Source organism: Mus caroli, chromosome 1 (assembly GCF_900094665.2).
Source record: "Mus caroli chromosome 1, CAROLI_EIJ_v1.1, whole genome shotgun sequence".
In the NCBI taxonomy this organism is placed as follows: Eukaryota; Metazoa; Chordata; class Mammalia; order Rodentia; family Muridae; genus Mus; species Mus caroli.
In genome coordinates this window covers 51,361,725-51,371,294 of record NC_034570.1, presented here as the reverse complement: position 1 = coordinate 51,371,294, position 9,570 = coordinate 51,361,725, and the positions used below count along the sequence as shown (strand labels likewise).

The following is a 9,570-nucleotide window of genomic DNA, read 5'->3' as shown; positions in this document are numbered from 1 at the left end:
TCTGTTCTGTGCCAGTCTGGGTTGTATAGTAATTTCTGCCTTAAAAAGCAAAATGAGAGCATTGTTGGTGTAGTTGAAGGTGGTTTCAAGGTTATCTGAAAAGAATATAAAGTATTAATATCCATGGACTCAGTACCAACTATATATTTTCTGTTTTAGTGACTACGTATTTGTTCTCATACATGTTAGGACATGTGTTTCTCACAATGAAACTAGGGTTTGGCCAGCTGTATGGTCTATTTACTGACAAGGAAATGGGTTCATAGAAGCTACACAGTAAACCAAGCTGGAAGCAGAACTAGGCAGACAGTGCAAAAATCCCCGGCACCACACCGCTTGAATGATGGACTGTGGTCCGTATATGCTCCAGTCTCTGATGCAGATAATTGTAATTTGGATGGATCTAGTTCTGCCTGATCTTTCTTTCTCCATGAAGTTTATAATGAGTGGGAAGCAGAAACAGAAAACTGAGCAACAAGGAGATGTCTGAGTTACTGTGGGCGCCAGTGACGGTCGTGGAGAAAGCAAGCGTGGGAGGAGTAGGCTACCCTCGTGAGGTGGGTGTGGCTGGCCCGTCTGTAGGAGGGAAGGAAAAAGGCTGACTTTCAGGAGTCACAATAGGCGGCCATGCAGAACAAAGGGAAGGTATGTAAGCAGAGACAGGAATGTGTGAGAGGTGACATGAGCAGAGGAAGAACCAGAAAGTTTGGAGAAAGTAAGAGAAAGCCCGAGGCAGAATGTCAAGAAGGGACTGAGAGACTGACAGACACAGCCCAGTGATGAGTCCAGGTAAAGACACTGAAAAAGTGTGTGCTGGACACTTAAAATAGAGTCTGACAAACTAACTGAATCGTGCACTCAATATGTTTTATTGTCTTTTAAATTTCTACTAAATTAAATTTATTTTTTGAATTTCATTTATATGTACTTAAGGTCTACCCCTTCCTCTTCTCCCTCCAATTGCTCCCATGACATCCCCCTCAAATCCACTGTCTCTTTTTCTTTAAACTATTGTTGTTAAGCATATGTATATATGTAAATGAATAAATATATAGCTACAACCTGCTGAGTAAGTTTAGTGTTGCTCATGTGTATATTTTAAGACTGACTCCTTGGTATTAGATAACCACGTAGGAGGCTCCTCATTTCTGGAGAAAATGAATCCTTCTGCGGGGTTTAGCCTTGTGTGCTGGGTATTCAGAAACTGAGCCCTGTGCTCCCATCCAGACTGCAACCTGATCCTGGCCCAATGTTAACCTATGTACTGTTAATATATATATATATATATATATATATATATATATATATATATATATATATATATATATATATATATATATGTATATTCCCCAATAATCCCTAATTAGTTAATAAAAAGCTAGAGCCTGTGATTGGCCAGGAGTGAGATGAAGGTGGGACTAGATACTGAGTAGGGGATCTGAGGTGAAGAGAAGGAAAAAGGAGTGGAGAAAGACACTATGAGGCAGGATGGACTATGAAGATGTATGTGGCCAAGAGAAGTTTGTCCTGAGGATGCACATGGAACAGAGCAAGCTGGCTGAGACTTAAATAGCAAGTAACATGGGGCCTATGGCTGGAATGTAGGCTAGAATAGCTCAGAAACTGCCCAGTCTAGGGTTACAGCTTGTTAATAAAAATACCAGGTTTTTGTGTCTCTTATTTGGGAGCTAGACAGGAACAAGTTGGGCAGAAAACCTCCAATAAAAATATTTTACATTCCTCTCTCGGCACTCCTTAACTGCCTGTAGCTCTTTATCTCAGGGTGGAAAAGAAGCAACCAAGTGAAGAGGAAGCCCCAGAGTGGGAGGGACTCTTCGTCAGTTACACATTCTAATATAGGATTAATATCTAGAATACATAAGGAGCTCAAAAACAAAGAGTCAAAAAAACCCGAACAAACCAATTAAGAAATGAGCTGTGGATCTGAACAGAGCTCTCAAAAAAGAAGAAACGAATGTGGCTAAGAAATAGCTCAAAACGCATTCATCATCCTTAGCAACTGAGGAAATGCAAACTAGAACAATTTTGAGGTTTCATCTCACCCCAGTCAGAATGGCTGTGACCAAGGAAACAACGACCAACAAAGGCTGGAGAGGCTGTCGGGCAAAGGAATGTGCTTTCACTGTTGGTGAGATTGCAAACTGGGCAGCTGCTCTGGAAATCAGTGGGGGAAAAAAAAGCTAAAATTATAACTACCATATGACCCAGCTATACCACTCCTTGACATATGACCAAAATAGTCAATGTCCTACCCCCTAGACATTTGCTCCATACTGTTCATTGATGCTGTATCCAAAATAGTTAAGTAATGGAAAGAACCTAACTGACCTTCAACCTGTGAGTGGAAGGTTGGAAATGTACACACACATATGGGTATGAAAAAAATGACATCGTGAATATTGTAGGTAAATATTTGGAACTAGAAGACACTGTGTCACTGATTCCCTCCCATAGCCTGCACTCTTCCCCTGTGATTGGGTATCTTCCCCCATCAGATGGTAATAATTGCACTGCTATACAAATTTTACTTTGTTCTCTATATGCTATGCATTCTCCCATTTTTCTGATTCTGGTTTTTGCTAATTCTTAGCCACTGTCTTTTCATGTTGGTGTATTTTTTTCCTCACTGTTTTCCAGCTACCTTGTACTTTAGAGTGAAATGCTTGCACTTACTGAAACTTTGAGTTGTCTGGGGGAATTTTTCAATGACCAAACTGTTTTGTGAGCTGAGTCCTTGAGAGAATGAGTGTCACTGGAATTTCACTGCTACCAGTGTCCCTGGGAAATAGTCCCTTTGAATAACTTTTCTAATGAATAAATACAATATCCTACCCAGATATAAGTTTGTTGTCTGAGCTGAGGGGGCTGAGGGAGAGGCTGACTGTTTAGGTCGGCAATATGTAGACTTTGTGGTAATTCTCCAGTAATCTGAAAGGTATCCCTTCTCAGCTGCACAATATCACTAGGTCTCTTCTTCATTCTATCTGGAGGCTAAACATCTAGACTTTCACACCTATCATAGGAAAAAACAATTGTCTGGGTGGGTATCCTAGATGTGGATTCTAATTGGCTCTTTGTACAGTCATTCAACCAATCATCTTGTCTTTGCCACCCCAAGTCCCATACCACTGTCTGTTAAGACAGTCCTTTTACTTTGTTTCCTGGTATTTCTATGACATGGATCAAATTATAGTTGACTTTGCATGTCTGTGGGTTGTGAATCTAGAGATTCATCCAACTGTAGACAGAAAATATTCAGAAAAATGTTAACTTGAACCTTACACGTGTGCTTTCCTTCTTGGTATTATTCCCTAAGATTATACTATATCAACTGTTTACATAGTATTCACACAGTCCTGTGTATTATAAATAAACAAGAGGTGATCGATTGAAGAGTTGTGAGTAGGGCTTTGCAAATACTGTGCTATTTTAATGACTTATTATTACGTGCATATGTGTTTTTATACATACACACACATTCCCAGTTGAGTCCTTATAATAATGTTACTTGTAGGTATGTTTTTAGTGTTGACCATTTGACACTGGACAAACATCTAGCATGCTCTTTCCTGGGAAAAGCCATGTTTCCTACTCCTGTCTTTCCTGAGTTGTGTGTAGTTCCTTGTGTAGGGTTGAGATCTCATGGACTTTTCCTCAACAGTTTGTCCTGATCATTGGTGTTATCCTTGTCTGCTCACATTTGGATGAGTGTGTTGGAGAGACTTGGAGTGTACAGCATCAGATGTTACTAGGAGACACAATCTCAGAGCAATGTCCCTGATCCTCTAACTCTTATAATCTTTCCACCCCCTCTTCAACAATGTTCCCTGACTACACTACTTTGGATAAAACATTCAAGGCTCTGCAGACTTTGTATAATTGGACTGTAATCAAACCAATCCCCATGGATATAAGGGGACAATTCTGCTTCTTGTTGAATATACCCTTTATCAGCTACTCAAGTCTAGTCACCTCATTTGCTTAAAGAGAAATAGAATCTTTGAGAGACCAAGCAAACTAGCTAGGATTTTGATAAAGAATGTTCTGATTCACAATGGGGGAACACAGAAGCTTAGAGCAGCTGGATGGGAAGCATCCCTGGACAGCTGCTTTTCATTCCATAGCTCAATACAATGCTCTCTTTGCCATGAATTTTCATGGGGCTTTAGGCAAAACCCTACAGCAATTCACAGTCCTTGCGGTCAAGGTCACCATGATATGCTTTGTTCAGCTTAGACACCACAGTCCTGGCCTGAAGTTCTCTGACTTTAGTACACCAAAGCACTGTAGTTAGATAAACAAATAGCAGCTGCAGTAATCAGAACTAATTTTAAAACAAAGTCACACGAAGTAAACTAACTGCACTTGGCCATCTCATTCTGGTTTGTTGTATAAAAAGGTTTTATGCAGAGATCATTTATTTCCTGCAGGTGTTTCCTGCTTCTGAGATGATGAACTAGAAAATCTGCAATGGTGGTATCTCTCTGACACCATCCTATTAACATAGTTCAGTTCTTCTAGAAACAAGCGTTCACCAAGGAGAAATATTTTACATATTTCCAGAAACGTCTTAAGGGTTTCCTTTGTACAGCATCCATTAGTGCCTTTGAGCCTGTTCTATACAATCCTGGAAATGGAGAGCTGAGAATAAAATCACTACAATTGCTACAATTTTTGCCCCAGCGCTCAGCACTTCTTGTAAACAGAATGTGTGCCATTGTTCCAGTACCAAAGGAAAAAAAGAAAGAAATCTAAGTGCTTCAAGATCCAATTTCGATAAATTCCAATTCTCACTCTCCAAAATGAAGGAAAACATCTCTATTGATTTCTGACATAAACAACTGGATCAAAAGCACTTGCTGCTTTTGTTCAGAGTCCCCCCTCTCCCTCTTCTTTTCCTTCTCTTGCTTCACCCACCTTTGATTGGCTTGTTACAGAGTGAACTTACTCACATACCCTCTGTTCTAAGTTGTTTTTTCCCTGTAGAATTTTTGGGCTGTAATCAGAAGGTGTGTGAGTGCTGTCTGAACTGGCTATGGCCTTGTCTCGATGTGCTTATGAGTTCTGAACCTGAAAGACTGACTTTGGGGCCGGGGTTCTGCTTTGGCTCCAGGCTTCAAATCAGATGGGCTGGCTGCTCCACCAGCGAGGGCACAGCTGGCAGCCTTGTGAGCAAGGACGGGGAAAACCAACCGTGGCAAGGAAGCAGTAGATGCAGAAGTTGAAGAACTTGTGTTTGTTGTAACTTTACAAAGCTTTGTGTCTTCTTTCAGGTTTTTATTATTTATTTGTTCGTTTTTTTTTAAAGAAAACCAAGATTCAATTCACATACTATAAATTCACTCTTTTGCAGTGTACAATTGAGTAGTTTCTTGTTTTGTTTTGTTTACTTACAAAGTTGGATATGATTATCATTTCTTAATTGCAGCATGTTCTCAACATGGCAATTAAAGACCCCTGTTCATCAGTAGTCACTCCCTCTCCCTCCAACCCCAAATCCCGACAGCCTCTTTATCTACTTTCTACCTCCATGAATTTGTGTGTTCTGGGCACTTCCTAGAAATGGAGTCATAGACAATGTGACCTTTTGCATCTTGCATTTTTCCTACCTGCCATTTAGTGTTTTCAAGGGTCATCCTTGTTATAGCATGCAGCCAAACTTTGTTTCTTTTTTATGGCTGACTGACATTTCATTGTATGGATATAAGACATTTTCATGACATTTTCTTTATCCATTCATCAATGTGTGGACATTTTAGTTGTTTATACTTATTGTCTATCATAAATAATGTTGCTATAAGTGTTCCTGTACTCTTGTGTATGCGTCTGTGGTAACGTTTTGAGGAACTTCTGAATTATTTCTCAAAACCACTGTAACATTTACATTCTCACGAGTGGCAGCTCCTGTTTCTCCACACCTGTGCCAACACTTGTAATTGTCGTTTTGATTGTAGACATTGCAGGGATTGTGAAGTGGTATGTCATTATTTCCACTTTCCTGACAGAATTCTTGAGAAAATTTTATATCCTTATTGACTACTTGTGTGTGTGTGTGTGTGTGTGTGTGTGTGTGTGTGCGTGTGTGTTCACGTATACTCATGCATAAGTGTGTGTTTGGAGACCTATCAATTCAATTTTTTCCATGTCTTCAGACATTGAAACTCTATCAGATATACAATTTGTGAATATTTCCCCATTCTGTGGTTTTTCTCACTTTCGTGATTGGGCCCTTTATAACACGACATTTCAAATTTCAGTAAAGCCAAATTTATTAATATTTTCTTTTGGCTTGTGTCCCTTACACATTCTACCACACACACAGATCCTCTACAGTGATGCAAAGCTAACAATAAGTTGAAGACATTGTTTTTGCCTTCAAGTTAAACAGAACCTTGCATGAACAAAGCAGAAATATGAAGAGGCCATAGAGAGTCTTGCTGCCATGTAGAGTCTTTACCTCATCTTTGGCTGGTCTTTACTCAAATGTCACTTCCTCAGAGGGACGTGCATTGACAACTGATCTAAAGATCACTTCTGTAACTACTGATCCGTACCCTCCTCTTAATGGCTTGCTAGTGCTAAACTTTATTTCTTTTTCACCCAAATGTAAGTTCCAAAGAGACAGGTACTTTGTGTGTCTTCACCTCTGAATGCCAAGTATCTGCAATACACCTGGTGCACAGTGATTCCTAATGAAGATTGACATGAAGTGCAAATGCAGTATCACAGGCAGAGAGGCACCAGCTCTCCCAAGGGAAGGTCAGAGAAATCCATGTAAGAATTGGGAAAGCTTAAGCAATGTTTTAAAACCAAATTGATGATAGGCTGTTCTAGTTTCATTTCTATTGCTGTGACTGCAGATTATGACAAAAAACAACATAGGAAGAGCATCTTTATATGGCTTACAAGTCTAGGTAAACCCATCACTGAAGGGAAGACAAATTAGGAAGTCATGCAGCCCATCACATCCTATTCACAGTGAAGGTAGAGAGAAACAACACGGACATATTGCTTGCTTGCTATTGCTAGCTTTCTTCTGTCTTATACAGTTCAGGGCCCTAGACTGGATCTTCTGGCCTCAATCAGTAATAAGGGCAACCCAAAATAGACATATCCACAGGCCAACCTGATCTACAAAGTTCCTCAAATGGGACTCTCTCAACATAACGATGCATGGACCAATCTACATACATTTTACCAGGATGAGGAGCTGGCTGAAGGCCCAGCTAAGTGGGGTATTAGAGAAGGAAAGTCAGAGTTCTTAGACGCCCTTCGGTGGGGTCACCCTGGTGTCTGACCCAAGGTCCTAGAAATTCCAAGCCTTAGGGTGAATTCTAGAATGGGATGGCTGATCTTTAAGATATTCTTCAACACCAAGAGTCCAGAATTTTACTTCAGCAAGGAGAGCTTGAGATATAGAAATTTTCAAGTGTTTTTCTTGCATGTGAGAGGCCTTGGGGTTAGTCTCCAAAACAAAAAGGGAGATAAACTTTCAATATCTTTAAAGTAAAAAATATCATTTCTTTCTTTCTGAAGTGAAATATAACATGCAGGAATACATTTTAAATGGGTTCTTAATGGAACACACACACACACACACACACACACACAGAGCAAGCATTGAGAGAGCCACCCAGATAAAAGTATGGGCTATTTCATTTACTCTAGAAGCTTCCCATTCATATTTTTTCCAATCAATAATTCCTAGAGTTAAGCCTAATTTCTATAAACATAGACTAATTTTTCTTGCTTTTGTAGTTCATGTTAATGAACCCATGAAGTATTCACCATGTCTAGATTTTTTCTTTTCTCAGCATAATGTCTGTGAGCTTATTCTTTATGTGTGCACAGACTGATGGGTAATGCTATATTACCAGACACAACAGAGTTCACTTATCCGGTCTATTATTGAAGAAGATTGGGTCTTTAAAGCTCTTAGTGGTTATGAATAAAGCTCTAAGATTTATGTACTTGTTGCTTGTTTTGTAAACATAATTATGTTTCCCCTTGCATGTACCAAGGAGCAAAACTGTTAGTTCCCAGTCTGGACTTCCCTTCACTCGGTAATACTCAAAGGATCCAATTGTTCCACAGCCTTTTCAACAGTTACTATTATGCAGCAAAGAACACATTTTGATGTGTAATTTTCTAGTATAGATTATATTGACATTTTCTTATGCCTGTTGTTTTGTTTGACATCCCTTTGTGGGAAATTTCTTTGGACAAGAAATGCATGTTCAAGATTTTTCTCCAATTTAAATTGGGTCTGTAAAACACTCTCTCTCTCTCTCTCTCTCTCTCTCTCTCTCTCGTGTGTGTGTGTGTGTGTGTGTGTGTGTGTGTGTGAGAGAGAGAGAGAGAGAGAGAGAGAGAGAGAGAGAGAGAGAGAGACGATGGAGCTTGAACATGCTAGGCAAGTGTTACTGAACTACAACCTCCATCTCTATTTTGAGACAGGGTTTTTTTCCAGGCTGGCCTTTACCTGTGATTTTCCTGCTTCAACCTCTCAAGTAGTGGCATTAGAAGTACGTATTACCAGATATGGCTTCTGTATATATTTGAAATGTTAGCTACATTGTATCAGTCATATAAAATTATATCATGAATGTGTATGTGTCATGTATATATAGACTATATGTAAAAATATAAATGAAGCATGTGTAACTATAATTTGTACAATAACAGATTTTTATAAGAATCCAATTTATTGTTTTCTTAATAGTTTTTATATGCTGTTTTATAAGCATTTTTTAAATTTTAATTTAAAAAATTTTAAATGTAGGGGGTCTCACTTGCAGCCCTGGCTGTCCTGGAATTCGCTATATAGGATGAGCTGGCCTCAAACTCACAGAAATCCACCTGCCTCTGCCTCAGGAGTGCTGGAATTAAAGGAGTGTGCCACCACACCCAGCCTCAAACATCTTTTTTTTTTTTTTTTGTAAATTTCAAGTTTTAAAAAAAAATTCCTCCCTTTTATTCAGGAGAATAATCAATTAGTTTTTATAATTATGTTTCCATGTTAAAAAAAAATATCACATTCAGGTTAGCATGCAAAGAAATGGGTTTCATCACAGGATCCTCATCCATGTGTGTGATTTTACATTGTTCTCATGTGTGCCCTGATCACTGCTTTGCCCCAGACCCCTGCCTGCAGCCTTTCCCCCTTCAGTCAAATGTCTCTTTTGCTTCTACTTTCATGGCATCTATATACACTTGACTTTACATATCTATTTAAACTCTCAGAACCACAAGACTTCATTATCTTTATGGCTGGAAAAAACTCCTCTGTGTACTTACTGAACAGTTTCTTTATTGGTTCCTCTGTCATTGGACACTACGCCGCATCCATACTTAAGCTACTACAGACACTGATGTGTGAGGACCTGTATGGTAGGTTAACTCAGAGACCTTTGTGTAAATAGTCTGGAATTGTGCAGCTAGCTTATAGGGTAGATCTAGTTTTACATTTTGAGAATTCTCTGTACTGGTTTTCGCATGGCTGGACTTGTCTATAAGAGCTCTCTCTCTCTCTCTCTCTCTCTCTCTCTC

General features: G+C 39.3%; 1 long non-coding RNA gene across 1 annotated transcript in view; it reads left to right on the top strand.

The window, feature by feature from the left end:
- Window positions 1–706: 706 nt before the first annotated feature.
- LOC110304391 overlaps window positions 707–9,570 on the top strand; it is a 29,765-nt gene continuing 20,901 nt past the window's right edge. The window contains exon 1 of the long non-coding RNA XR_002379076.2: window positions 707–789. This is a non-coding gene — a long non-coding RNA (uncharacterized LOC110304391). The remainder of the gene's footprint in view (window positions 790–9,570) is intronic.